The following is an 8290-nucleotide window of genomic DNA, read 5'->3' on the forward strand; positions in this document are numbered from 1 at the left end:
TTCCCCTCCTCTCACCCTCCCTCCCATAGCCAACGAGCAATTCCATTGGGTTTTACATGTATTATTGATCAAGACCTATTTCCTTATTAATATTTGCATTAGGGTGATCATTTATAGTCTACGTTCCCAATCATATTCCCATTGACCCATGTGATCAAACAGTTGTTTTTCTTCTGTGATTTTACTTCCACAGCTCTTTCTCTGGATGTGGATAGTAATCTGTCTCATAAGTTCCTCAGAATTGTCCTGGATCATTAAAGTGCTTCTAGTTGAGAAGCAGGCAAAGGCAGCATTCAGACCCGCCTCCCACTGAATCAATGCATCATTCTTTCCCCATCATCCAACTCTAGCTCTTTGGGCTATTAGATGATTCCCATCATGTGGATGTAAAATATAGTCATGTTACTGAAACAAAACTGGAAATGAACTTGCCCTCATGTGGTTCCATCGAAAACATTTCCAAGGATAGTTTTCCTTTTATGAGCTCTTCACGGGGCAGTTTAACTGAGCCACCAAGAGATATTGCTGGAGACTTTTCTTACTGTATGACATCAGGGCATCCAGAGGAAGATGGGAGTGCTGATGGCACAGTACTGTTACATTGGAGAAAGGGACAGATTTTACCCTTTGCCCCTTGCCTTCTGCTGACCCCATGAGCCTGCTCCTTCACTGTTTATGAGGTCATAGCTTTTCCCTCAGATCCTACCCAAACCCAAATCAACATCTAGGAAAGAGCTGACAAAGTAGGGATTTGGAGCCTGGCCCCCCGATTCCAGAACCTGTACTCTACCACGTCCCAGTCTCCCTGTGGCTTCTAGGATGGGCTGTTCCAAGTGCTTGGGACTCAAAAGATGTATTGTGTGACATGACATGAGACTCAAATATAGGGTATCCCAAAAGTTTTAGGGCTTTCTCTAGCTATAAAAGCTTTAATGGCTGTTCAACAACAAACAAAATTTCGCCTTCTGTTATATCAATTCTAAGGCAGAAGAGCAGCATGGGCTAAGTAATTAGTTAAGTGACTTGTCCAAGGTCATACAGGTAGGAAATGTCCAAGGTAAATTTTGAACTCAGGTCCTCTGGACTCCAGACCTGGTGCTCTATCCATGATGCTACCTAGCTGTACCTTTAATAGCTTTTAATGGAATAGGATAATAGCCTTCACAATCTTAAATGGCCCTAAGACTTTTGGGACACTCTGTATAATTTTCCTGAAGAGTTAATAAACAATAGAGCTATTTAGTTGAATGTTCTTTGTGCATTTATTTAAGTGAGAATTTTTTTCCCTCATGAATCTGGTTGCATGATATAACTTCACGTTTTCCAAACAGTCATCAAGCAAGTCGAGTCTTCAAAGAGAGTGGCAGAGATTTATGAATTCAGTCAAACTGATAAATTAACTGATTCTAATAAGGCTCTATGAGGGGAAAAATGAGTAGCAGAGAAGAGCCCCCGAGATACTAGAAATGACTTCCAGCTAAGTGACTGTGAGAAAAATCTATCATAAAAGGAGAAAAAACAGTCTTGAGTTAGTTGTTCAGAGTCCTCGGAAGGCTGTCTTGGTCAAGAATTTGGTTGTGCTGTCTTTATCATGGCTGAAAGTGTCATGTTTTCCTCCTTTTCCACTCTCTTTGACTCATTTAAGTAAACTGTCTGACTCTTGGGGAGATCCAAATCCTAGGCAATCATTTAAATTCACAAAGATGAAACCAGGAGGCCTTCCAGCTGAAAAAGACCTCATGTAAGTGCAATCAGCAAGAGCTGTCCAAAAGTAAACTACTGAAGTAGGAGGTGGCTAATATCCTTATCCCTGGAGGTCTTTAAGCAGAAACTGGATGAATGCTTGATAGATGTTCTCAGTTGCGGCTTGGATCGGATGGTCTCAGAAGCTTAAACCTGGAAGGGATCTTAACAACCCGCCTACTTCCATTGGCTGAACATCACTAACTTCTTATGCTTATAGAAACAAAACCAAGTGAATACATAAGCAATGCTCATGGACTTGGAGTGAAAATTCAACATTATATAGATTATCAAATTTAACCACTTCATTTTATAGGAGAGTAAAAGGGACTTCCCCAAGGTGACAGATTGTGAGTGGCAAAACTGGGATTTGAACCCAGGCCTTCTGATTCCAGAGCCTGTACTCTTTTAAAAACTCTTATTTTCCTTCTCAGAATCAATATTGTGAATTGGTTCCAAGGCAGAAAAATGATAAGGGATAGGCAATGGGGGTTAAGCGACTTGCCCAGGATCACGTAGCTAGGAAGTGTCTAAGACTAGAGTTGAACCCAAGATTTCCCATCTCCAGGCCTGACTCTCAATCCACTGAGCCACCTAACTTTCCCCTCACTATTAATAGTACCAGACTTTCTCTTTGATCTAGTGTAGATAAATGATTACTCTGTACAATTGCATTTCTTTTTTTTTTATTATTTTAAACATTATTTTATTTGGCCATTTCCAAACATTATTCACTGGAAACAAAGATCATTTTCTTTTCCTCCCTGCCCCCCCTCCCACCACCTTTCCCTCTCCCATAGCCAACGCACGATTCCACTGGTTATCACATGTGTTCTTGACTTGAACCCATTTCCCTGTTGTTAGTATTTGCATCAGAGTGTTCATTTAGAGTCTCTCCTCAGTCATATCCCCTCAACCCCTGTAGTCAAGCAGTTGCTTTTCATCGGTGTTTTTACTCCCACAGTTTATCCTCTGCTTGTGGATAGTGTTTTTTAGATCCCTGCAGATTGTTCAGGGACATTGCATTGACCCTAATGGAGAAGTCCATCACCTTTGATTGCACCACAATGTATCAGTCTCTGTGTACAATGTTTTCCTGGTTCTGCTCCTCTCGCTCGGCATCACTTCCTGGAGGATGTTCCAGTTCACATGGAATTCCTCCAGTTCATTATTCCTTTGAGCACAATAGTATTCCATCACCAACATATACCACAATTTGTTCAGCCATTCCCCAATTGAAGGGCATCCCCTCATTTTCCAGTTTTTTGCCACCACAAAGACCACAGCTATGAATATTCTTGTACATGTCATTTTTCTTATTATCTCTTTGGGGTACAAACCCAGCAGTGCTATAGCTGGATCAAAGGGCAGACATGTACAATTGCATTTCTAAACCTACAATAGCTGGGATTCTCTTCAGTCCCTTTCCAGTGAGGTTTTTCTTTTTTCTGTTTTTCTAAGTAAGATCCTTTAGCTTTCCTTGTCTAGGAAAATGGGATCCATTCCTGCCCAGAAGATGTCACATTCACTACTGCTAGTTCCATGACCTTGGCTTGGCCCAATACTCTTGTTGGGATTGTGATGGCAGAGACTTCAAATCTCTCCCTCTCTGTTTCCTTTCTGTCTATTGAATTCCTGGGGAGGGGCAGTGCGGTTGCTTGCTTGCTTATTATGCTTTGGACTTGAAGAGGACCAAAATGGCATCACTATGTTGGGGGTCAATGTATAGTGTGTCTGTACGTGGGTAATCAGACCAATACCAGCTCAGAAGGCTCTACCACAGATCAGGCAAAAGTACCTGGAATGAACATTTGGGATTGAGATGTCTCTAAATTTGGGCATCCCCCATTTCTTTAAGCTACTGCAGTTCTGCTTTGCTAATGGAGCACAGCACCTTCTTTGATTTGGGCATTCCATGTAGGACAGCCCTGTGCCAGTGTCTCCCATGTCTCACAATTGATAACAAAGATCTTCAGAGAGACCTTGAGAGTGTCCTTGTATCATTTCTGACCTCCATGTGAGTGCTTGACTTGTGTGAGTTCTCTGCAAAAGAATCTGTTAGAAATGTGTACTTGGCATTTGAACAACAATGTGGCCAGCCTCTTGGAATTGTACTCTCTGCATTAGAGTTTGAGTGCTTGACAGTTTAGCTCTAGAAAAGACCTCAGCATCCAGTACCTTACATTTCCAGGTGATCTTCAGGATCTTCTTAAGCCAATTCAAAGAGAAGAGGTTCAATTTCCCAGCATGGTGCTGCAATATTTTCCAAATTTCACATGAGTACAACAATGAGGTGGGCTCTGTAGACCTTCAGTTTGGTAGGCAGCCTAATATAACTCTTCTCTCCTATACTTTCCTTTGGAACCTCCTAAACACTGAGCTAGTTCTGGCAATTCCTGCATCGATTTCATCATCTACATGCACATCCTTGGATTGCCAAGGTAAGTCAAACTGATCCACAGCATTCAAAATATCTCTATTTACTGTAACTGATGGTTCCATGTATGAATGGTGTGGTGCTGGCTGGTGGAGAACCTCCATTTTCCATTTTCCTGGTGTTAATTGCTAAGGCCAAATGAGCATAGGTGGTGGAGAATCAATCTATTCTCTGCTGCATCTCAGTCTCTCATGATCATCTGTAAATAGCAAGTCATGCACCGACTCTCCCTGCACTTTGGTCTTGGCTTGGAGCCTTTTCAAGTTAAATAGTTTGCCATTGGTGCAGTAGCTGACCTTGCTGTGGTCTCTCATTGAAGGTGGCATTGCTGAGAACATCATGCCAAAAAAAGGCATGGGAACAAGCACACAACCTTGCATCATTCCATTGGTGGCTGGGAAAGCTTGAGACCACCATCCATTATCCAGTGTCTGTGCAAGCATGCCATCCCGGAGCTGATATACAATACTGATGACCTTCTCTGTTTGCTATTTTTCTCGGATAAATGAGTTTATTCTTTATTTGCCATTTGTTAAGTGAGACAGAATTATGCTGGTGAAGCGAACTAAGGACTGGCATCCAGGGAGGCAGCGTTTGTTCTGGGCAGAGTTGTCTCCCTAAACTTCCAGCATATGAGGGGGCAGAAGGAGAGACTTCTAGTTCAACATACTCTTGGGGATAATAATAGCTAACAGTAATAGCCAGAAATTACACAGAATCTCAAGGTTTGTAATGTGCCACACAACTCATCTCATTTTATCTTAATAATGCTGCGCAGTAGGCATAGTATCATAATTTCCATTTTACAGAAAAACAAACTGTGAGGCCAGAGGAAAGTGTCTGAGGCCAAATTCAGTCTCAGGGCTTCCTGTCTCCAGGTTCAGCACTCCACTCCCTGTACACACACACACACACACACACACACACACACACACACACACACACACACACATCTTGTTTAATGGCTTTCCATTGTTGAATTGAAATAACCACTCCTTAGCGGGTTTATCTATCCTGCTTACCTGAAGACAGATTCACTACTACTAATGGCTTTGAATGGCCCTTAATTTTGGCTTGAGTGATAAATATGCCAGTCAGTAAAAGGTCTAGTGATCAAATTGACCACTTTTATCATATGGGTAGAATGTGGAAATAGGACTGGCTGGAATAAGGTCCACCTCTGAAATTCCTCCTGTTGGGGTGCCGAGGCGGGTAGATCATTTAAACTCAGGAGTTCCAAGTTAGCTCAGGCTCAATTATGGCTGAAACCAATCTCAAATCCATACTAAAATCTGGAATTAATATGGCGAATAAAGAAGGGTGAATGCTAGGTTGGAAAACAGAGCAGGTCAAAGCTCCCAGGCTAATCAGTAATGGGAATGGGAAAGAGAAGGCACTGGACAATGGAAAGAGAGCCCTGACTAGCGATGGAGGCAGAATGGGTTCTTTCCTTGCATCTTTATCACTTGTGTGAACCTTGCTGGACCTAATTTTAATTTTCTGGGTAATGTAGGACTTGGCCTCGGCCTCCAAAGCCCCTTACAAGTCTAAATTAGTGATCGTCCTATGGTTCCCCATTCTTGTGATTTGGATAGCTCAGAATGATTTTTGGGGGGCATTTCAGTGGCAAATACAGTTTTCTCCCACAAGAGACCACTATTGCTTCATTCTTGGTAATGCTGTCATCCTTTAAAGGTTTAGCCACCTAATGGTATGGTGATAATAAATTGTGTTGGCAATGTTTAAAACACAGCGTGCAAAAATGCAATTTCATGGTCCTCTGGAATTTTGTCTTTTACCACTTTGGCTAAGGATGACACATTATGCTAATTGAAAAATGAATAATAGTAACAATGATAATGACACCGCATTCTTCTAGGCCTTTCCGACAGGATCATATTTCTTTTCCATACATTATTTGATAAAAGATGCTCACCACCTTCCTAGGTTGCAAGCTTGTCAGACAGTTAGTTAGAAATGAGAAAACAGGATCTTTTTATAGATTTTGATGTTCAAGCAGCTAATTTGGTTTTAATCTGGTGAAAATGTTCTTTGCATGGATGAATAATAAGAGTGGACACATATAGCACATTGTAAAGTGCTTCATCTGCATTAGCTTGTTTGTGACTCACCTCAACCCTCTGAGGTGGATACAACTATCATACCCATTCTATGGATGAGGAACCTGAGGCTTAGAGAGGTTAAGTGACGTGTTCTCCCCTACTAGTACGTTTCAGAGGTGGTAGGCCAAATCGAAGATTTAATCCAGTATTGCCACACTTTTTCTACATGAGCTGAAGAAATATGCCTGATGTGATTTGAATTTTAAGAAATTCCTTATGAGAAGAAAGCTAAGTGGTTTGTGGCTAGCCTGATCTTTTGTGAAGGATTTGTTTTATTGCTGTCTTTTGGTTTTAAATAACCTAAATTCCTGGCCCCTTCTTCCCCTCCTCCTTCCAGAGAGCCATATTTTATAATAAAGAACATTTTTAAGGAGAAAGAGGAAGAAGAGAAATTTATTCTGCAAATGATCATTACACTGAAAGAATATGACATTGTCTATAATATTCTGTACCTATAGATCTCCATATTATCTTCCAAGGAGCAGTAGTAGGAGTGTGGGGAGCTGACACCTATATAAGGGGGTAGAGGATAGGCAATTGGCAAAGGTACATGGGAAGGCAGGAGGAAGACTCAGAATGGGATGCTTTTGAAGACCAGGGAGGAGGAGAAAATCCAGTGTAAGAATTCTTGACCCTTGCAGGGTCCATGTATAGATTTCAGGGGGCCAAATGTGAAAAATTGTGGCTTTATTTTCACTAACCTCTTACTGAAATGTAGGGTTTCCTTTGATTTTGAATGCGGGCAACCAACATTTCTCTGAGAAGGGGTCCATAGGCTTTACCAGACTGCCAGAGATTCATGACAGAAAAAAAGGTGAAGGGCCCTTAGCCTACTGGAATACTTGTGTTGTTCTTGGTTTTAATGGTGGTGGTGGTTGTTTGTTTCAGAGAATGTAGATGAACAAACTCTTTTAAAATGGTGTACAGAGAAAATACACATAAGGGGGAGCCTGTGCCAAACTGGAAAGGGGAAATAGGTTCTTTCTTCCTAGAGTGTGTGGTTGTCTTGGACGTGATTGTCCAATCAGGTCCAACATTTCTTCTGAGGGTGTATCGGGACAACCTTACCTCTCCATGTTGGAATTTTCAAAGTTCTCAAATAGATTGGACCCTCACTTACATATAGACCTTTTTCTAAAACAACTCATGCACTTCCCAACAGTAGCTCAAGAGGGATTGTAACCACCATTAAAAATCTTGGTTCTGTGGCACCTAATGGGGATCCTCTCTCACCCCTAAAGCCATAGGGCAGTGATGGGCATTTTGGTTCATCTACTTGATCAATGGGCAAGAAGAGAGGGAAGGGGAAAGGAAGGAAGAACAAACATTTCTTACTTTGTGTTCTTGCTATTTACTTATTTATATGTTTTTGGCCAAGTACATGTAATAACAAATTTCCTAAGTTATATGATCAAGCTTATCTTTCTTCCCTTCCCCCTCCCGGTGCTGGCAGGTGATTTGATCTGGGTTATACATGTATTATCATGTGAAACATATTTCCATATTGTTCATTTTTGTGAGTCATCTTATAAAACCCAAACCCCAAAACATAAACCCAAATAAACAATTGAAAAATTGTATGCTTTCATTGGCATTCGACTCCAACAGTTCTTTCCCTGGAGGTAGATAGCATGTTCTTGGTTTTAATGGTTGTTATCATTGCTTGTTTAGGAGAGGATAGATGAACAAACTCTTTTAAGATGCTGTGCAAAGAAAACACACATAAGTAGAACCTGTGATGAATTGGAAAGTGGGAAATTGAGATATTAAATATGGCGGACCTAGTAGGTTCAAGGGACTGTGCTAACTGCTTAGTGGGACACTTGATTCCAAGTACTCTCACCCTGAGCCAGACAGGTGAGACACAGTTCATACTATTCTGACTTCCCCATTAATCCCCAAACCCTTGCTCTTGGAAGGAGCCAATATAAAGGGTGCTATCTGGAATGTACAAGAGAGATGATGTATGTTATGTATAGAGATTGCA

Source organism: Monodelphis domestica, chromosome 7 (genome assembly GCF_027887165.1).
Source record: "Monodelphis domestica isolate mMonDom1 chromosome 7, mMonDom1.pri, whole genome shotgun sequence".
Classification (NCBI taxonomy): domain Eukaryota; kingdom Metazoa; phylum Chordata; class Mammalia; order Didelphimorphia; family Didelphidae; genus Monodelphis; species Monodelphis domestica.